Source organism: Oxyura jamaicensis, chromosome 2 (assembly GCF_011077185.1).
Source record: "Oxyura jamaicensis isolate SHBP4307 breed ruddy duck chromosome 2, BPBGC_Ojam_1.0, whole genome shotgun sequence".
Lineage (NCBI taxonomy): Eukaryota > Metazoa > Chordata > Aves > Anseriformes > Anatidae > Oxyura > Oxyura jamaicensis.
In genome coordinates, this window is record NC_048894.1 from 58,449,826 (window position 1) to 58,470,479 (window position 20,654).

Genomic DNA, 20,654 nt, shown 5'->3' on the forward strand with positions numbered 1-20,654 from the left:
GCAAATACCTCAGGACAGGAATCTGTCTGTGAATGAGGCCTCTGCAGCGTTCCTAGTTGATTCTGTATTACAGAGAGTAACAATGTAGGTCCCACAGAGTGACAGTAATTACCTTGAAAAGTGACTCTTAAAAAAAAAAAAAAAAGACAACAACAAAAAAAACACCAGAATAGCCAAATTGCTGCGAACTCTTGATGTGCTTGGCTGAATTTTGGCATGCTCTAAGGAAGTACAGCATTTCAAGCTCAAAAGATGAGGCACCTCCTCTGCCTCTGGTGTAGCATCGTGAAGAGGAAGAACAGCTTTCTCATGAAAAGGTCTGATACTTTCCCTTGTCCTGCATCATTTTACATCAGTCTCACTTTGTATCCTTCCCCTTGATTTTGGAAAGGCAAGCCTGCCAAACCCAGCTGCAGGTGATGGTTTCTACTCACCGTGAGGACTGTGAGCATCCGCAGCCCTCGGAGGTGCTGTCACGCTTGCTGCTGGAGCTCTGCATGCCTGGGTCGGGAGGGAGCCGTCTGAGAGAAGAACAATGCGGTGCCCTGACAAAGTGCTACAGTCAACCTGAACATAACTTACCCTGTCAGGAAGGGAGAGCAAGAAAAAAGCGAGAGGCATTCTAATAAAAGCACTGGCACAGTGAAGATTCATTTTTTTTTCTTAGAAAGAATCTTTAAAAGTTCTTTTTTTTTTTTTTTTCTTTTCTTCCCTTTTCCTTTCCCCTGTCTGTGTTATCAGCTCCCTACCCGCTGTGTCTGTCTCTCTTTCTGTCTGATACTTTCAATATGCATTGCAACTTCTGTCTCCTCCTTTGTTCGCATTAGCAGGACGGGTCTTTCTAGACGAAGGAGAGGAGACCTTTTGCTGGCCTACACATCAAATAATTTCTCACCCTGCGAATGGTGGAGGAGGCAATCCAAATCCCCTAGCTCTGAATCCCTTCCCTTTCTCTGGGCTCGTACTCGGCAGCAGGGATAGGGTGCTGCTGGCTGTGCCGGCGTGCGTTGTTTGATGCAGACAAATCCAGGAAGTGATCCGAATCCTGTATGACTTCTTTTATCCCCAGAGGGACTTCCTGCAACGGAAACAATTAGGGTGGCTTTGTTGCCTTTGGGTTAAGGGGAGGGCTGCTGTCAGGTTATTATTTCCATTGGCGTCTAAGAAACCGGTCCCTTAAGATGTCACATTCTGAGTGGCTTGTGACAAAACCCTAAGTAAGCAGACTTCCCCAGGGAACGAAGAGCCGTTCACCACCCCGGGGCTAAACGTTCGCCAAGGGCAGTTACATCAAGCTCGCTGTGGCTGTAGAGGAAGCTGTACAGCTGCAAAGCCGCCTGAAGTGCCGTGTCATTTTACTGCTCTTCTGCAGGGGAAACTTCCCGACTTGCTTCAGAGCTGCTGTTCTCTCTGCCATTGTAGTGTTCGTAAAAATGAAAATCATTTTGGGCACAGGTTCGGGAGCATCAGGAGATGGGAATGGAGAGACCACCTGAGGGACTCAGTCTCTGATGCTCTGCACTGATCTCTGCCAGCAAATGGCTGCTGCTCTTACCACGCAGTGAGCGTGCACACAGAGGTGGAGGTGCCGTCACGGAAACTTAACAGCACTGCTTATGGAGGTGTGCAAACTGCAGAACCAGAAGTATTAATCGCAGCTTGGATATCTATTTATTTAGCCTGAGAATAAAATTAGGCAATCGTGACAGTAAAGCAGTAGTATAAAATTGAGTGGCCTGTTGTGACTGTGTCCTGGGGAAAACCGATGTGTTTCGGTATTAAAGGAGGGAAGGTGAAAGTGATCCTTCCCACCTGCCTGTGCTGCGAGACAGAAACTTGGCTCAGCCTTCTGCTCAAAGCAGTGGTGGGAAATGCGCTTGAAGATCTAATCTTGACTCTGGCCAAAGAGGGAGGAGGACACAAGGAGCTGCAGTGGTATCAAGATTTCAGGCTGGTATTTAAAATCAAATCAAATACGTTCAGGAGCAGCATAAAAAAATACATAGATCTAGCTATCAAGTGTGCCAGTGTCATAAGACCTTAATAACCAGGAGTTTAATTCCCTTAATGTTATGGTGGATCGTTTCCAAAAGGCTGCCCTGTGTTTGAATTATGAATGTCCTCAGAGCTCATGGAGAATCACAACCAGGATGTGAGGTCTCCCAGGCCTCGGATGTGGATCCTTTCTGCTCCTTGTAGCTGTTTCATTGCAGTGGTTGGGTAGAGGTTGAAGGAGGACAGACTCAAGCTTTTTGTTGAGTTACACCCAAAACCTCTGAATTAGAGTGCAGACTGTCACGGGATGCTTCCAGTTTCTCACTGAAATAGCATTAACCCCTGTCATATCACCAAGGGCCGTAGAACAAATGCATCCACAGAATTTAACACTATTTGTTGACATCGTTGCACCGAAAACAGATGCAGAAGACTTGTGCAAACCCAAGGAAAGTGTTGCTTTGGCAGGGAGAGTGTAGTCTGATGCCAAAAGTGAATTCTTGCAAGGGAGAACTGAGCACTGTAGCCGTGTAATAGGTGGAAGAGTATAAACCACAGGATAAAATAACTAGAGTAAAGAATGCTCCTTGTCCTACAAATGTTGTGCAGTTGTACTCCCTCCTAGGATTTATAAACTATTTCAGTATTTATTTTTTTTTTGTAGAACCTTTCAACAGTCCTCAGTTCTCTGAATCAACTGTTCAGGGGAGAATTGAAAACGGCAGTGCACTGATGTTGTAAGGAAACCAGAAGACTCGGGGATGAATTAATCTCTGGTTTAGCCCTGTGCAATACAACCTGAAATTGGTGGGGTTGCAGTGATGTTGCTCAGAGCAGTTTAAAATGCAGAGCTCAGATCCGCACTGGTGCAAGCTGCACCCCATGCAGAAGCACAAAAATGGCGTGGTTAGTGCAGGCGTTGGTGTTTTGTGGGTGTGTGATGCTGGTTTCAACAGGCAGGAAAGTGCCAGGAGAACAGTCCACGTTGCTGCTCTCCTCTGAGGAGATCCAAGTTGCTTCACGTATGTGGCTGGAGCCTGCAGGGCTGCTAAGGGGGCTTCCTGGCTGAGAGCAGCCCCAGTTTGGCCACAGGAGTGCTGGAAGGATGTGAGCACGTACCCAGCTGAGGCTTTGCTCTACCTGACACACAGAAGGGCAAAAGCCTCAGTTTGCAACCAGGTTGCACTCGTGAAAGGTGTCGTGAGCACAGCTTGCGCTGTTTTATCATTTAGGTGGGCATTTTATTCCTAATGAACTTCTGTCAGGAGCTCGCTCCTTGTGCCCCACCTGGGTTACCACTTTTTCCCCAGGTGCTCCGCTAGGCTGTGCAATGCTCATGATATTGATTCACAGATGAGTAATATTGCCCTTTTTTATTTTTATTTTTTTAATTTTAGCAAATTCTGCCATTGAATCTGCATTGCTGCTCTGTCATCCCGGTTTTGTGGTGTTGAAGCACAAACACTGGTTGTGGCTGGGCTCCTGGTACAAGTGGGGAGAGCCAGGCTATGCCACAATTGTGGCTGAAGGAGGAAAGTCAGCTTGTGTGATGGCGTGAAATTTGTGGAAGGACTTGGCAGGCAAGCTAGGACTCTCATGTGTCACTGTACCGTAAGATCCCAACAGAGCAGAAAGTACAGGTGCATTTGTCTTCAGGTATTTGAAGGCACTCTTACTCTCCACTGTCCCTGAAGTGAGACTGGTTTGTGCTTGGGCCCATTATCTATGGTAATGGAAAATGGTGTTTGTCTTAATGACTTAGACAAGGAAAAATTAATCTGTTTCACAAATAACCAAAATACATTGAAAGTAGGTTCAAGTCAATTCCACCTCTATTCAGATATACTAGGCTGCTGTTAGCACGCATTGCTGTGGAATGAGTGATAGAAATACCTCGAAAACTGTGCTCCTAGAACTTACAAACTATTACACAGCAAAATTTTAGCAAGCATTGATATGACACAGAGGAAAATGTCTGAGTGGTCCGAACCAATCTTTTTATCCCAATAACTTGTCAAGTAGACATTACTTCAGTGTTTTACTCACCGCATAGGCTTCCTGCTCTCGAAGTGTGTAGTTCACCGTCTGGGCGCTCTTGCTGGGGTGGGCAGTACTGCTCTGAGATTTTGGTGGCTTTCAAGGAAGCCGAGCTGAACTGAGCGAGGTTGAACCTCCCCAGACCTGTGGGTGGCAGTGCTGGAGCCTCGGGTGTTTGAAATGTCCGTGTGCTTTAACCAGCATTCTTGGATTAATTAATCCTTTCAGAAAAATGGATCAGCACTTTTTTTTTTTTTTTTTTTTTTTTTTTTTTTTTTTTTTTTTTCTGGCTTTCCTTCTTCAGTTCTAAAGCTTTCTGAGAAAGCTGAAGCAGTGCTGACCACTTAACAGGCAAATTCCTGAGAAGGATGAGATCGAATATAGCACTACTTACATAAAAGGGGAAAAAAGTGAAAACAAACAAACAAAAAAACACTAACCCCTCCAAACGAAACCAATTACTTTCAGAATTAAAGTGCAATGCAATACTCTTCCCTTAGACTTGCCCTCAGTGATTTGCTCACAAAGACTCATGCAATTAAATTTAAACTGTTTTCCTCAGTGTGGGAAAGATGAAAGTGTGCTTCTGGTTTGTACATAGTAGTGGAAAAGTTACAGAATTTTTATTGTTGAATTTGTATTTTAATTAGAAAGGGCCTTAAGGAGTTAAAAAGTTTTGGAGAAAAGTTTAATTATTTTTAAGGTTTTAGGTCTTTTTTTTTTTTTAATGGGAAAAAGAATCTGATTATGAAAATGTGTTCTCCTGGTAGTTTATTTTTTTTAATATGATGTTTCGGTTTTAAAAGGGGATTTAATTTTATATTTATTTTTTAAATTGAAACTGGTAATTTAAAATCAGGGCATTTTACTTTTTTGGGAGGGAGGTTCTTCAAATCCTGATTGCTTTATTTATTATAAAACATTTTCACTTTAAAAAGATGGTATTTCCCCCTTTGCTTCTCTTGAAACTTTTCAGATATTACAGTGATTGCGGTAATAAAAATGTTGAGCAAAGAAACACAGCCTCTTACCTTAGCTATTGCACTGTTCCTGGGGTCAGTTCCAAAACCTGTGCTAACCTAGTTCCTGTCTGCGATGGAGGGAACAACCTCATATGGTAAGGAGAGTGCTTAAAACTAGAGAGGAAGTAGCGCTTATGCTATAGAGGGTAGTTTCCTTACACATGTTTATAAAGGAACACTGGGTTTGGTAGCCTTTCTTTCTGTCCTCCAGAGAGTTCTTAAACACTTTAGTGTATTGTCATGGGAAAAACAACAAGAACAACTTTCTAGGTAGGTATCTTTTGGATTTACATGCGTTGTTCTCTGTGAGCACTGTGGAATCTTAATTTATGTCCATCTGCCCAGCTGGGTGCCTGACTGAGAGCCGTAGCTCATGCAAGGGGTTGAAGGAAGCAAGAAATACAAACTGTAAATAATGCCTGTATCCAAACTTCAGCACGGGGTGCAGGTCCGTGGTCTCCAGCCATGCCTGGCTCTTTTAGAGGTTGTCAATATATGAAATGAGAAATTCTCTAAAATAAGAACATAAATTATTTTTGACATGTGAATATCTAATGCGGCATTATTTAGAGACACATAGGAAGTGATTGGCTTGCCAGCCAACCAGTGGAAAACCAGTAACTGGATAAGAAACACACAGGTACCTTCCTGTGTTGCTAGTTTCATTAAGAGTAACATCAATTTTCCACCCTGAGTCTGGGTGAAGAATTAGCTTTCCTGTTGGTAAAGGCAGAAGTGCTTGTGTTGCCCAGCGAGCAAGGGTGAGAGCTTGTGAAGGGTCTGCATGGCCCGTTTCTGGGAGGGGAATGTGCAGGAGTCTGTAGATGAAGCAGGTCTTTGAGGAGCTCAGCTTGGAGTTTAAATTTATCTTCTGTCACAGAAGCTGAGTCTTTCAAGTATTTTTTTTTCCTCCGCAGAGACAAACTTGTCCGAAGGGAGAATGGTGTAACTTTCTCTCTCCTATTTTTGGCCTGTTCTAGTCCAGTAGATGTTTTGATCTTGTGTTTTAAATAAGACATAAAATATTGAATTAGCATTTTTGCAATTATTTTCCTAAAAGAAAACCAGTTACTTTTCAAGGAAATACTTGCATTTTCTTTGCTATGGCTCAATTGGCTGAAGTTATTACAGGGAAGTCAAACCAGATGCGGCTGGAGCCCTCATCTGCTTCCACTAAGGCTGACATGGACTTAATGTTGGAGTATAGCTTTGATGACAATTTGAATGGGAACTCAGAGACTGTATTTCAGGGTTTGAAGGCTTCAGCACTGATGGAGCCTTAAACTAGGTGGTTTTGTAATTTGAGATTTGAATTGTTCTCTAGAGCTGCATGAGACCAATAAAGTGTTGTAGATAAAATGAATTTAGCTGACAGACATGCAACATGTGCAATATATTTTTATTATTTCTTTACGAAGGTAAAGCCAAATGCTGAAATCTTTATTCATTTGTGTCTCCGTTCTTACTCAGACAAAACTCCCATTGGCTCTTGCCTGTCTCTGATTCACTGAAATCAGTGGAAATTTATCTCCATAAAGACTGTAGGATGTGATCCACTTTGCCTCAGCCTCGCAGGCCGGCATCACTCGGATTTCCATCATAATGCTGTCACAGAGACATGACAGCTGCAGGAGCAACCTTGCTGTTCTTGGGAGTGCAGATGCTCTGTGGTGTTACGTTGTTCCTATTTTAACAGCGTCAGCCACTGATGGGTTCTGCAGCTATTAATATATGAAGATTTTTATAAAATTTACTTTCTGATTGCATTGTAAGTTGTGTTGTTGCTGCTGACTTGCTTGGTTATGTTGGTCCTATCACATTATCTGGTTGTGATTCTGCTTCCTTTCTTATCCATGTTTAGTTCTCAGAGACTATTCTGAATTTCACTCTTTTTTTTTGTTTTCTTAGCGGTTCCTTGAATTTTAAGGAGATGAAATAACTCACCGATGTGTTCTGCTCCGTGTTGCAGCCAGTTCTGAGTAATTTGTTTCTGTATTTCATAGCAAGAGCTACAAGTGTCTTGTTATATCAGTCACAAGACGTGGAAGCAGTGTTGGACATGCAGGTACTGTTTGTTCTTTGGCAGTCTCTTGCATCTTGGTATTCACTTCCGAGGAAATTGTTCACTGTTATTCCTAGCACAGTCAAATGCAAACCTAGACATTGGAAGATTCATTGTTTTCACATACTTAATATAACTTACCTTTTATATGCCCTATAGCTTCCTATGTTGCAATGACTAACCAATGGTTGTTGGTGCACTAATTGTGTAGTTAAGTAAAACTCCTCCCTCCGTTTCCTCCAGTTTGATGCTGCACTTCAGCTTCAATACTATCAAATCATTTTTGTGAATGAACAAATAGTTCATCTCTTATGGTCACCTAAGATCTTTGGACGTTGTGGAATGCTTGCTTATTCCACTTGTGTAAAAGCAGCATAAAAAACAGTACACTTCTTTACTTAGGAAAAAAAAGATTTGGATCTTCACGTGAAATATTATTTTTTTTAATAAGACAAAATTACAATTTGACCAGTTTCATTACAGATGATCAAACAGAGCTGCAAACACAATTTTCAGATTAACATCCATTACAGCATGAAGTATTCAGTGGCAGCCTTTGCCAAGAGCTGCCCAGAACCTAATTATTCATCATTAAACTGCAGCCTGAAGACACAAAACCAGACCAGGGGTCTGCTGTACAACACTGCTGTACATGCACATAATAAAGCAGAGGGTTGGATCCACAGGGGACTTGGGTCTCCGTTTCTGCTTTCTCCTCGTCATGCTGTATGCCCGGCAGTTAAAACCTATCAGGTGTTCGTGGAGAAGGGCCTCCAGCTTCTTCTGGTCACCTGCAGCCCACCTTGCTCTCCTGAGGCCCACCACTCGGGTGCCGTGAAGTTTTGGGTAGCAGCTTTGGCAGGACAGATGGAAAATGCTCCTGAGAGGTGGGAGCTGTGGGGATAAACTGCCCCCCAGCAGGGTAGGATTACCTCCAGTCCTCTCACGTGCTACTTGTCTTCCAAATTCACTGCTCTGGGATGCTGTTGCTGCAGTCAGATACCAGGGAAATCACCTGGTAGAAGCTCAAGGGCCTGGAGGATGGGGGTGCAAAGTAAGCCATGACATACCAAGGGGTTTTTTTGTGTGTGTTTACATGTTAGGGAATACTCTGAGCGGTGGCAGGGACCATGTCAGGGGCCTGGCAGCTGACTGAGTGCACTGGTTTACATTTGGGCAGATACCTCTGCAACAAAAAGAGCCCGTTGCTTACTGCCTGCCTTTTGAGAGGGGCTGAGCACCTGCAAGCTCAGCGTGATAAATGAGAGCATGGAAAATTCAGCAACTCTGAAAACCAGGCCTTCAACAGTTCCAGCTGCTCTGTACATACTAGAAAGTAAATATGTACAAACTGATGCCTCTCCTACTTAACCTGACCCAAGGACAGCTCACCACTTCCCAGTTATGCCCAGTGCCCCTACATTTTACTGGAAATGATCCCTCATGATGGGAAACATGAAAATGTGTTAGGCTTTTCTTCCTTTCAAGGATGGTATGCGATGAATGTGAAATAAGCATAGAAATTAAAACACTTAACTACTCCATAAGATCACATTCAGTAAGCCTTTAAACTAATCATAGTTAGAAACCGTAATGCCTGGAGCTAAAACAATTTACAGCAACAAGGCCAACCCGCAGTACCAACTTTTATCAAGATGTTGAGCCTATATTTGCTTTTTGTTTGCTCCTCCTTAAGCCTTAATTTTCAGTGAAAGCTGTGAAATAGGGCCAAGTAACATGGAGAAACCTATGCACTGCTACAAAAATGAAATCACTAGCGGAAGGAAAAATATCCTAAACTGTTCAGTGCCTCTGCTAGATGGTCATGGTCCTGCTGTTATTGTGGGGGTGGGAGGTTGCAAAATTTCATGTCTCCATTTTTTTTCCATCTTGGCATAAAGACTCAAATTCAACAGTTTCTTTCTCCTGTCATCTTTTCTTTTTGATAGAGTGGGAGAAAATATGAACTCTTTCACCTTTTTATAGCCTCTGCTTTCTTTCTTTTGACTATTGTATTGCCTTTTTCAGAATTATCTCCTTTTCTTTAAATGTTAGAAGTTTGATTATAACAGCCCAACAAGATTTCTCAGCCAGTGGACCAGGGGCTAGAGACCTATATGCCCTTTTCATTTCAAAAGTGTCAATATCTTCACAACCCGAAAAGGCTTTCAACTTTTCTTTCCTCCTTTTTTTTTTTTTTTTTTTTTTAATTTAATAAAATGTATTTGGTAAAAGTAAGCTCCAGAAATTTCTCCCACCATCTCTCTTGCCAAATATGCGTGGGTGACTTGTATGACTGTGGATTTTCAGCTGCATGCAGCCCTCTTGACAAGTTTATGTTTCTTCCCCCATTCCTTCTTTTGGCTCAAGACCTTTTTTCTTTTGGGGAGATAAAGGACAGAAAAACTACTACGTTTCCCCCAGTTAATCATCTCTTTTACAGAAATCTTTCATAATTGTCTCTCCTCCTGACTGCGGTATCCTGCTGTGCCCTGGCAGGTGGTGGCTGGTGCCTCTTTCGGACTTCTGATTTTCGGGAACCCAACTCAGAATGACCTTGGAGGGTCTGGTCTTAAAAGACGGGTCTTCAGCCTTACTTGAAACTCATCCTCTCGAATGTGTTGAGTGACTAGCCTGTGGCTCTCGTCATGGCTGGTGGCTAGTGACAGAAGCAGCCTGTGGTTCCCCTTAGGGCTGAAGACAAATTTGGCCCCACTGGAACCAGTTGCTTGGTGCTACATTCCCACAGCACTTTTAAGTGCTGCCTCTATTTATGTGGAAGGTGTTATAGTCCCTCACAGGGTAAAAATACCTTTCACTTCTTACTACAGTTGTGTCCTAGAAAGGAATGGAGGATTAAGCATACAATTCTTACTAGCAGCAATAAGCTCTGGCAAACCAGGGAGCCAGCAGGCTCCTGTAACCCTCAGGATTAAACCCTAGGGGCTTGCTTTCATACTGAATACTCGTTTCTGGCCTGGTTCACAAAGATTGTTGTCCTGGCACGTGTTCATGTGTGTCTCTGACAATGCTCAAGGGTACTAGATGAAGAGCTATATGACTCAGTCTCAAAATTATAGTTGCTTTCTAGGTAAAAAGCCAAACCTTTGCTTTGCTGTTGTCAGTGGTAGATCCTTCTTCCTTCTTTTTAAACAAAAAAATTGCCAAACGAAAGGCAAAGTCAAGCTAAACAAAATAGTGTACAATCTTTTTGCTGATGTGAATTGAGCAGGAAATTGATGCAATAGGTGGAAAGATCTTTATTAAGAGAGAAAGAGATTTTTGGGAAGTTTTTCCTGTTTTCCAGTACACTTTAAAAGGAAATTGAAATTCTGACTCTCTTTGCAAATGGTGAGGGGAGGCATGGCTTACTTGTGTTGGACTGGTTACAGCCCAGGTGAACTTGAGCCATTCCAGTGACGTTATGTGTTTTGCATCCCTCAGAAAACTTGAATGTAGCACGGTCAGAAACTTCTCATGCAGAGATCGTGAAATCAAGGCTTGTGGGTGGGTATGCAGCGTTCAGCAGTGGCTGCCGCTTGTGCCTTGCATGGTAGCCTGAAAGCTATCTCTGTACAGAACTTGTAGTGCGTTCGTTGCACTGATAGGGCTGAAGTGATACAGCAGCTCCCAGTCTTCCCGCCGTGTCAATATAGTTATCTCAGGTCAAAGTGTAATGGTGCTTTGTGTGTTCCATCAGCGGTGGAGTCGCAGTGCTGGAGAGGAGACCCCGTTGGGGGTCTGGGAACACCCTGTAAACTGGCACTGCCGCGTCTAGAAAAGTGGTGGTACTGGGTGCCTTGTCTCTCTGTCCACCGCTCTCTGGTGTAAGGCCATAGCCAGGCATGATTTGGGGGGACTTAAGCTAGCGCAGCTCAACAGTCTTCTTGTGCTGAGCTCTTCGCTGCTGTGCCCCCACCTGAGGGGTGGTTACCGGCTGCGGGAGCGTTCCTCGTTTGTTTCAGAGCCAGCAAAGCAGGTTAGATGAGATCGCCCTTACAAGAGCAGGGGAAGTCAGCCCATGCTGGGCTCGGGGCTTTTCTGCCTGGCCGGTGTCCAGGTCCAGAAGTGCCTTGTTAAAGCGGAGCCTGAGCGGCTCTGCTTCCAGGCGCTGCTGCGGCTGCAGACGCCCCGCGATAGCTCTGCTGTCCGGACGATGCTCATTTCTGTGTTTAATCACCTAGAAAGTTTTCCCTGCTTTGCTCCTTGCTGAGCACGCATGTTTCCATTCCTTTCCCTGATTTTACTTTATTTTTTGGATTGTCTATAAAAGATTGACCTTCCAGTCTTTCAAGTATTCTTGCCATTAGATATAAAGCATATGTATTGGCATCAAAACCGCCGTGTATGGAATGAAAATTACTGGCAGTTCTTGAAAGGCATTCTGCGCATGAAAGCCTAATTGTGTGTTGGACAGTGGCGATAGTAAAAAATAATCTCGAATACTCGCAGTGTAAATCAATGACCTTCACTTCTGTGAGTGCTTGCATTGATACCGAGGTTGTCAAGTGCTAAGCCAAGCTGAAACCGTATATTGTGTGAAAACAAAGGTGCACGCCAATGCTTGGTGCCAACAAACAGCATGCCCTCAGCGAGGGCGAATTAGGAGGCTGGAGAGGAGATTAGCAGGTTAAGGTGCAAGAGTACGGGCTTATTCATGGGAGCAAGGATAGATTGCTACAATCCTGAAGCAAATAGTTTGCTAAAATGCAGGGTTTTTTCATCTGAAAAGCTTGAGGAATTCCCTTGATAACCAGAGTGTCTGCAAACTTCTCCGTCCAATTTCCATGAGCTGGAAATGCTTTTAAGACACAAGTGTGAGAAACTGGCCAAATTCAGTATCCAGGTTATTGATGACAGAGCCATTGACTTCCATGGAGTTTCCCTTGGGTTTTTGTAACGCTGCAACGAGCAGAACTGATCCCTCACATACTACTACATGTTGAATACAGTCAAGGGGGCTGCGTCAGGGAGGTGCTGGCAGCGTGCAAGCAGCATGCACCCAAGAGCTGTTGCCCTCATCTTGCCTCCGCAGACAAGCTTGTGTGCAGATGCAGCAGAGGGGAGCAAGTGTTTGGATAGGGCTGTGCGTGGGGAGAGGGTTAGACTGGCATTGCTTTGCAGACAAGTGCTGCTTTTCTTGCCTTATGCAGTTGGTCCAGTAAATAGAGTGACAGACCCAGTGCAGTGAAAGCCCAGCTCACTTCTGTATGTTTGTGTGCTTCCTGGTACTGATGAGAGCTTGCTTACTGGTGTTAGTGAGAGGTGCTGACAGACGGCTCTGAAAACTGAAGTCCCATGTTTTCAAGTCACCCCGTAGTGCTTCAAACAACAACAACAAAAAAACACAGGAGGGAAGAAGTACTACTCCAGGAGACCCTCTGTGCCCCTCAGCTGAGAGCATCGACACTGCGGGCTTTGTAGTGCTGGTGTCTGTCCCTCCAGAAGTGGCTGGCGACACCCTTTGGCTCGCACCCCACAATTGCAGCCCCAAGGCAGCGTGCTGCTCTTCCCACCAGCGTGGCTGGGTCGGCACCAGCGAAGCAGAGGCAGAGAATGGGTGGCCTTGTAGATGCCTGAGCTCACCTGAGGTGCACACACGATAGAGTATGCAGCTCACAGACAACAAAACAGTGTTTTCTACAGTAACAATGAATGGGAGGGAAACTCAGGAGACTGACAGCTCCAGGTTAGGAGCTCTGGGCTCACTGCTACACGTAAAGAAGCATGGGAGCCGTCGGCACCATCAAATCACCTGTGATTTGGTTTCTTTTGCACCACCGTAGCCCCAGACTGCTGCGGATTTAAACCAGTGAGAAATGGCTCAAGGCCGAAGTCAATTTGGTTTTAAGGTTTCTTCTGCCAAAATTTGTCCCTCAAAGCTTGTTCTTGGACTTGTACAAAGTTTCGTTTTATTACGGTACGTTTCCCCCTCCATCCCCAAATTGGCGGCCGCTTATGTGAATTTTGGCAGGGGACGACTGATCCTTCACACTCAGCCTGTAATTTACAGCTACGTTTGGTTTTACATAATGTACAATTTCAACTTTGTCTAACATTTCTTCATGTATTGCGGAAGACTTTCAGGTTTTATTAAACTGGCATATATAAATTGATTTTCCAGCTGGATGCAGCCACTTGGCAAACTCCGCACATTCTAACTACATATGAGCTAAATTACACACTCTAATAGTGTGTTTGAATTACTTTATGTGCAACATAGAGTTGCAGGAGCATGTGGCAGTCTCCCAGTGCTTTGCCGAACTAGAGTTTAGCTCCTAGCTGAAGGAATTGTAACAGAGACAGATACAAACATTTTAATAAAAGATCAAGCAGGCGGTGCCTTTCACTGAGAGAGATTCTTGCTCATTTGCAGTTGCTGAGAAGAGGAATTACTGTCTCCCTGTGACATGAAGAAGTGTTATTTAAGGCAAGTCAAGGTCTGCAAATTGGCCAGCTGTGTTAGAGGGCTTTATGGAGATGAGGAAGAATAGAGCTAAACTGGGACACCTTCAGTGTCAATGGGATTTCTTGCACAGATAGATGATCCATAAAGGAAGAAGACTTCTGCAGTCTGGCCCACAACTGTTTCGTGACCAAATTCTGGGAAAGTTGAGCATATTGCGTGGATTTCCTCTTTGCTAACATGGGTCAAGGTGCCAAGCGAGACACCATTCAGTTCCAATGTGCTTGCTTCCCAATCTTGCCACTTGTGCTCATTGGGAGTAGGCGCTAATCCCCATGTAGCCTCGTATTTGTATTATTCTTTGTAAAGGACCAGAATAGACCTTAATCTCAACCCATTTACCTTAAAATAAGGACCGGGAAGGGCGCTGTGTTGGGTGTTTGCTCATTGAAGACAGGCGGCTGCTTTCAGTCCACAGTGAGCCTGTGTGCATGGCCTGATATTTACGGTGGAGTTTTGAGTTTGAAAAGTCACTTGGGGTTACTTGTGTGCTGCCTGGAATACCTGGCTTGTCACAGGTGATAGCTGCTAGAGCTGGCAATTTTTTATGATGTTTGTTTTGCCGGAAAGTTCCAAATACCTCTGTCCTATTCCAGGATGGTGTTTTCAACTTGTTGCTGGATAGTTCTGCTTCATAATAGCAGTAATTCCGCTTTCAGGGTTCTTTTTTGGAAAGTAACTACTGAGGGGCACATTCGTTCTTCTGGAGTCAGCTCCTGAGGTTGCTCAGGCTGCTGATGGATAAAGACCTCAGAAAGTGGGACTGTGCTGGAGTCATCTACCCGGGGCTTTGTATTTTTTCCCTTAAAAAAGTTTGACTTTGCATCAGAAACAAAGTCACAGCCTCAAAGTCTTTGTGAAGTGGAATTTGACGTTTTGAGCCTCTTTTGTGTTGAGACAGTGCAGGCATTTAATTTCAGGCCGAGGTTTCTCTAATGCACATCCTCCTCTCCTACGAAAGGCAGCAGAAAGGAAAGCAGCGTTTTAAGGTCGCCACCAATAATCTTTTAATTCATCAGACACTTGCATTTTACTGGGGAGGAATGTGTTTCCTGATTTCCCGAGGGGTAGCATTAGTGCGAAATTCTGCCACTGCCCCTCAGCGCTCTGATTTTGTAGCTGTTGCTCCTGTTACAGTTGCTCCAGGTGTCAATTGTGCTATTTATTTACCACATGGGTAAACACATAGCAAGCATTATATCACTTTATTAGGCTGCTAATATCTAAGAGCTTTGTCATATGACATGGTATAAACAATAAATCATACGATCATTGCAGTTATTCTGTATGTCAAGTCTTATTTCTATGTCCTGGGCAGAATGAAGTGCTTGGTACAGTTCTCTTGTTATGTCTTTCCGCCTCCTCTGTTGTTATTAATAGACGGTGTGCCTGGTTGTTCTGCCAGGGAAGGCAACGCGGGATAAATCGGGGGTCAGATAAGAGAATCAGAAAGAAATGGCTCAGTCCTTACGTGGTATCGATGGCTCTGGTTTTGTTTGGGAAAGCTGCATGAAACCAATGCACCAAGGACTACATAGCCTGAGTTCAGCCAAAGCTGCTTAGTGTAGTGCTTGCTATTGAGAAGGCCACTCCAGAGCCCAGTGAGCTGAGGTCATGTGTAGAGGTCAGCAAATGTAAATATGGCCCAAGGTATCATGCTTTTCTGAGGTCTCATCCAAGAGTCGTTGGGGTAAGCGGTTACCTGTTGATAAACTCACAAAGCTAAAAGCATGCTGTACAGCCCCAGCCTACATATATCATCTATATCCTATTAAAAAGAAAAAAAAAAAAAAAAAAAAACCCTCAAAAAAAAAAACAAAACTTTTTTTTTTTTTTTTTTTTTTTCCAGCAGCATCTCTCCCTGCTTTGTGTCTGGATAGCTGTTTGGCCAATGGAGAAAGTATGGTTGTGTAAACCCTTACGTGGCTGGTACTAAAGTTACTCTGAGTAATCACAAGCTCATACCTCCAATCAGTATGTGGTTCTGGAGTGAAGGAATGGGCAGGTAGGAAGGCTGAGCACTCTGCTGTTGAACCAGACTGAGGCTGCTCAAAAGTGAAGATTCACCTGATTATGTATCAGGACTGTAAGAGGTACAGATTACTGCTCAGAAGAGTTTTTCTGTCGCCTTCTCTTACATCTGTGTGGAGCAGCTGTGGCGAGAAGGAAAGGGAAAGCTGCTCTTCAGAGAACCATTTCCTGCCTGAACCTAAAACCGAGATTGCCTGTCCAGTCTTGCAACCTGAAGGAAAGCAAGAACCACACTATCTAGCATGTAGATCTCGTTCGGGTGCTACAGTATTTGTTCCCTAATTCAAGCCGCTCTTTTCTTTGCAAATCATTCAGAAAGACATCCTGTTTTCTGCGGAGCTCTGCCAGACGGCTGGGGGAATGTGATTCAACCTCTGCTTTGTTTGCAGACTGCCCGTTCCATCTGTTAGTTGTTCGGTGTTTGTGATGAGTGGTTTGTGGCCTGAATTGCATAAAGTCTTGTTCTTAGCAGGAATGAATCTATACACAGCTATGCTTTTTTTTTTTTTTTTTTTTTTTTTTGTCTTCAAACAAAGTCTGGCAGATTGTTTTGCTTCCAGTCCTTGATTGGTTGCCTGAAATTTTTGAAGAAGAGAATAATAATCAGTGAGTAGCAGAGAATAATATGTGAATGCAATTGTTTTCCAAATAAAATCATCATTCAGGTAATTTTTATCATGAAGAGAAGGGAGCATGGTAGCATTGGGTAACTAATGTCCATAAAGCATCAGGATAGCATGGCTTTCCTGCAGTCAGCAGCATATCTAGTCTTCGTTTCCATGAGGCATGGCTTTATCCCACCCTTTTTTCTGTGGCGTCTGGCAGCTCTGGACCAGGCAGTCTGAAGGGTCAAGTTAAGCTCCATCAGGAGGTGAGTGCAAAGTGCAAGCTTTTTGCTAAGGATGGCCATAAAAAAAAGAGCAGAAGTTCTGTCCAGTTGTGGTTCCAAGCAGATGGGAAGGTCCACTCTGTGAAATAAATTCAGGAGTGGCAGCTCACCTGCAGCAAGAGAGGGAGGAGGACAGTGAGAAGACAAAGTGGCCTTGGTGAAATGCCTTCACTGGCAGATGGCACAGGTTTTGCCATCCTCCATGAGTATGGACACGTTATGTACGGGCTGTGGGCTGGGAACAGGCGTGTGGGAGCACTGAAGGCCACATCTGCCCAGCTTTGCTCCTAGTCCAAGCCCTGCTTCCCCCCCTCTGCTCCTCGCCCCGCATCAGGGTGCCTGGTGCCCCCCTCGCACCACAGATCAGAGTAAGCACTGCGAGAGGAAGAATTCGACGTTGACTAATGCCCGATTAAACCATATGTTTGGGATCTCCTGGGTCACAAACTGGGGGAACTTACCATGAAAATTATGAGCCCTAACTCAAGCAGGCAGCTCCGGGACAACTGCACAGGGCGTGTGAGCCACCCTTGGGGACTCGAGATGGACCTTTGCACCGTAACCTCCCCTCCGGCTTGCAGGTAAGGCTGAAATTCATCCCGCTTCGTGCACCGCGCCGCAGAGGCAGAGCCCCTAGAGGGTGCTGACAGCCTGCCTTGCGCGGCCCGCCTCGCAGGGCAGGGAATTGACTTTATCATCCCCTTCGGATCTGCACCCCGCGTCGCTCGCCATCCTGAAATTGGACAGCCGCTGCTGCCGGAGGATTGATGTCGGCATCGTGCCCCCTGCCGCGGGCTGCCACCCGGAGAGGTGGCTGCAACCAGGGCTGGCGTGGAGGGTCGTGTTTTGGGGGAGCAATGGGGAGAGCCCCCTTCCTACAGCGCCAGGGCTCAGCGGCAAGCCTGTGGTGGGCGACAAGTTTGTGCTCAGCCCCAGCTGGCTGGGACCCCCTTGCCAAGCAATTGGCCAGAGCCTCCGAGGACCCTGATGCCCGTCCGTGCCGGGCTGTGAGCCACACTTTGACACGAGGAGAGCTGGAGGAGGAGAGGGGAACACGTCGGGCACCCCATAACGCTGTCACGCCTGCTCAGTGGTGCCGGGCAGTGCGGGACGTGCGGAGCAGCAGCCAGCGCCCTCGGAGGATTTGCCGCGCCAGGGGACTTCCCGGCAGAAGCCTGGTTGCAAAAGTCTTTGAGGGTTTTCTCATCGAGACTTTTTAAGAGGAAAAAAAAATACTGTCGTAGATCAAACACTGTGTCTCACTTCTCCCACACTGTTTATAAAGGGAAGGAGAAGCACAGGAAATGGGCAAACACACATTAATCCCTTCCTGCCAAAATTCCTGTTAGAAAAACGTCTGGGTCTCCTACCTTTACTATTAGGCTGTTTGGCTGCTTCGTGGGATTGATTTGATACATTGATTCTATTATGGCAGAGCTTGCAACGAGTGAAAGAACATGAAATATAGTTCCCTAAAGAGCAGATTTCTTGGTCAAGCAAGATTCTTACAGACTAGCAGCAGACTAGAGCGCTAGCAAGTATGCTAAATAAAAGCAGATACCAATCATAAACAATTACATATGTGCTTAAAAATTCTCCTTCTGACATCTTTACATTTGCTGGTAGAAGTCACCTTATGAATATCAGCAGATGAATTATTCTATATGGGTAAGGAGTTGAAAAAGCAAAGGACATCTCACTTTTTCCTTTAACCTTGGGGAGTAGAAAAGATCTGGCTCTTGCATCTCTTTTGAGAATACAGTCCCTGCACGGGAAAAACCTGTATGCATTGGAAGGCTTCTGAATGCATCTAAATAACAGGCATATCAATGAAATGCCAGACTTCGGCTGAACGATAACCTGAGTATAAATCATACAGCGTGCTGCTTACCCTCAGATTTACGCTGAGCTGGGAATCTCGCTCTGCTGGGAAGTTTGCGCAGACGAACCAAAGCAGACTGGCTGAGAAGTACATCTGCCTCATCCATTTGTATAAGCAGAGCTAAACGGCCAGTCTGAAATCTACAATGGAAACTAGGCAGCTTTTTATTTTCAGGCAAGGAGAGCCTCCCTGTTTATTTGTTTGCAACTAGAACTAATATTCTGTAGCCATCCCAGTATTCATTTTAAATACATTTTGTTATGAATGTAAGCCCCTTTCTGTGATGAACACTCTCTTGCAAGCGGTCTGCCTTTTTGAGGAGGTATTAATTTTTCATACTTAGCTAAATAGTTCTGTGCATAACTTTCAGCCTGTGGTTTGATTGCAAACTTTCTTCTTTGAATATTCATTATGTGTCTTGGACATCTAAGCATACAGCCTGGTATTGTTTCTGGCTGCTGATCGTGTGACTCAGATTTTTAAACAGTAGATGGATAATTGGCAAGTAACAAACTTTCAATACAAATTAATCATCCTGGCATCATGGAAAATGTGGGATTCTCGAGGATTTCCAGAAATACCTACTGGCTATATGAATATTCTGAAATAATGAATAGTATTACTCACAGCCAACTGGAGCCTGGCAGTCATGCCTGCAAAATATTTTTGAATAAGGTTTATGCCTGTTTGTTTTTTGCTGTTCAGCTAGAACAAGTGCTATCACTTCCTAACCTGTGATTAACGCGGTATTGCCAGACCCTGTGATTTTTATCGCAAGTCTCGTGATACTTTGTGTTTTCTCTATAATTTCCCATTCCTGAAGACGTTTAATGAGGTGAGAATCTCAGTTTTCATTTTTACAGAAGTAAGTTTCTGCTCCTCAGACTGTGAAGAAGCTTGAAAATATGACCCAAGGGCATCCTAAAGACAGCCACAAAACCCATAAAAAATATAAATGAACATAATTATTTTTTTTTTGGTCTCACGGTTTTCAAATAGTTTGTCAAACATCTGATTCACGGTTTTGGAATATGTAGGGATGGGACAACCCTGAACAAATCTTCCCCTTTCCCTCCCTCAATGTAAACCACTGCCACGTTTTCTTTGAAGGGGAAGGCCGTGTCCTTTGTTGTGCTGCTGAAGTGAGGTCACGCAGACAGCGTTGAGAGCACTCCCCAGCCACCTGTACTGTTAGCTCAACCTAACTGCGATCTGAACACATTTTTTACTTCATGTTATTTTGCTCAGAGGTCAAATTCTTTGGTTCCCAAGCGCAATGAAACCCATTACACGCAGTGCTATTACAAGGCGACCCTCCCTGCGGCCTGAAATAGGAGACACATTGCCGGCTCAGGATAACCTGCCACGAACAGTAAAAAGTGAAGGCTCGCATGACGAACCCAGTGCGATGTGTGCGAGTGTGCACGCGGCCATAGGAACGTTTTTCAGTCACAGAACAGAGGAGATCCTCAGGCTTTCGCAGACTGATGCTCCTTGCATGTTTTCTCCCGGACTTCCCTCTCACCCTGCTTTTTTTTTACTCGGTCCTCCACAAACCAGCCTTGGTTTCCGTGAATGTACCTGCTGTTCCTAAGGATTTCCAATAGGAAAGGTATATACACTGCTAGGGTAAATAGCGTACAGCTGATGGGTTGTTCAGGCTGTTTGATTAGGGTTTTTCAGAGCTGGCTGAAAAGCAGGATTTCCAGTTTGTAAGTTTTTTTTTTTTTTTATTTTTATTTTGGGAAATTTGACTTTGGCCCAATTGGCCTGAAAACTTTTTTTTTTTTTTTAACTTCTATGAACTGAAAAAATGTGCTCTGGAGATACTGGCAAGGGGGTGTTTGATGTGGCAGTGGAACTGAGGAGAAAGCCGGTCTGATTTTCAGCCTCTCCCCCTCAGTGTTGTCCCGTCCTGCAGCTGAGCCGTAACCCCAGAATCCCTGTTACAGCAGCCCTGCCCTTCCTCCTCTTGCCCCTTCATCCTCACCTCTACTGCACGTTTCCTGGAGGACATGAAGGGAGCCATCCCGAAACAGCAAACTGGCTGCATGGCCTCTCTGGGACTGGTGGCCATGTAAAGGGGGCAGCACCCAAGCAGCAGAGGGGGACAGCTTGGCCCTGGCCTAGGGAAGATGTTTTAGCAGGGATGAGGTTTTTCCTTCTTCCCCAAGGCGCTTTCTGAGAAAAGCAATGATGAAATGAATGCTACAGCTTGTGTTTATTCTTAATCTGAAGGAGATTCCTGTCTGCTGGGTTCTGGAGTAGGC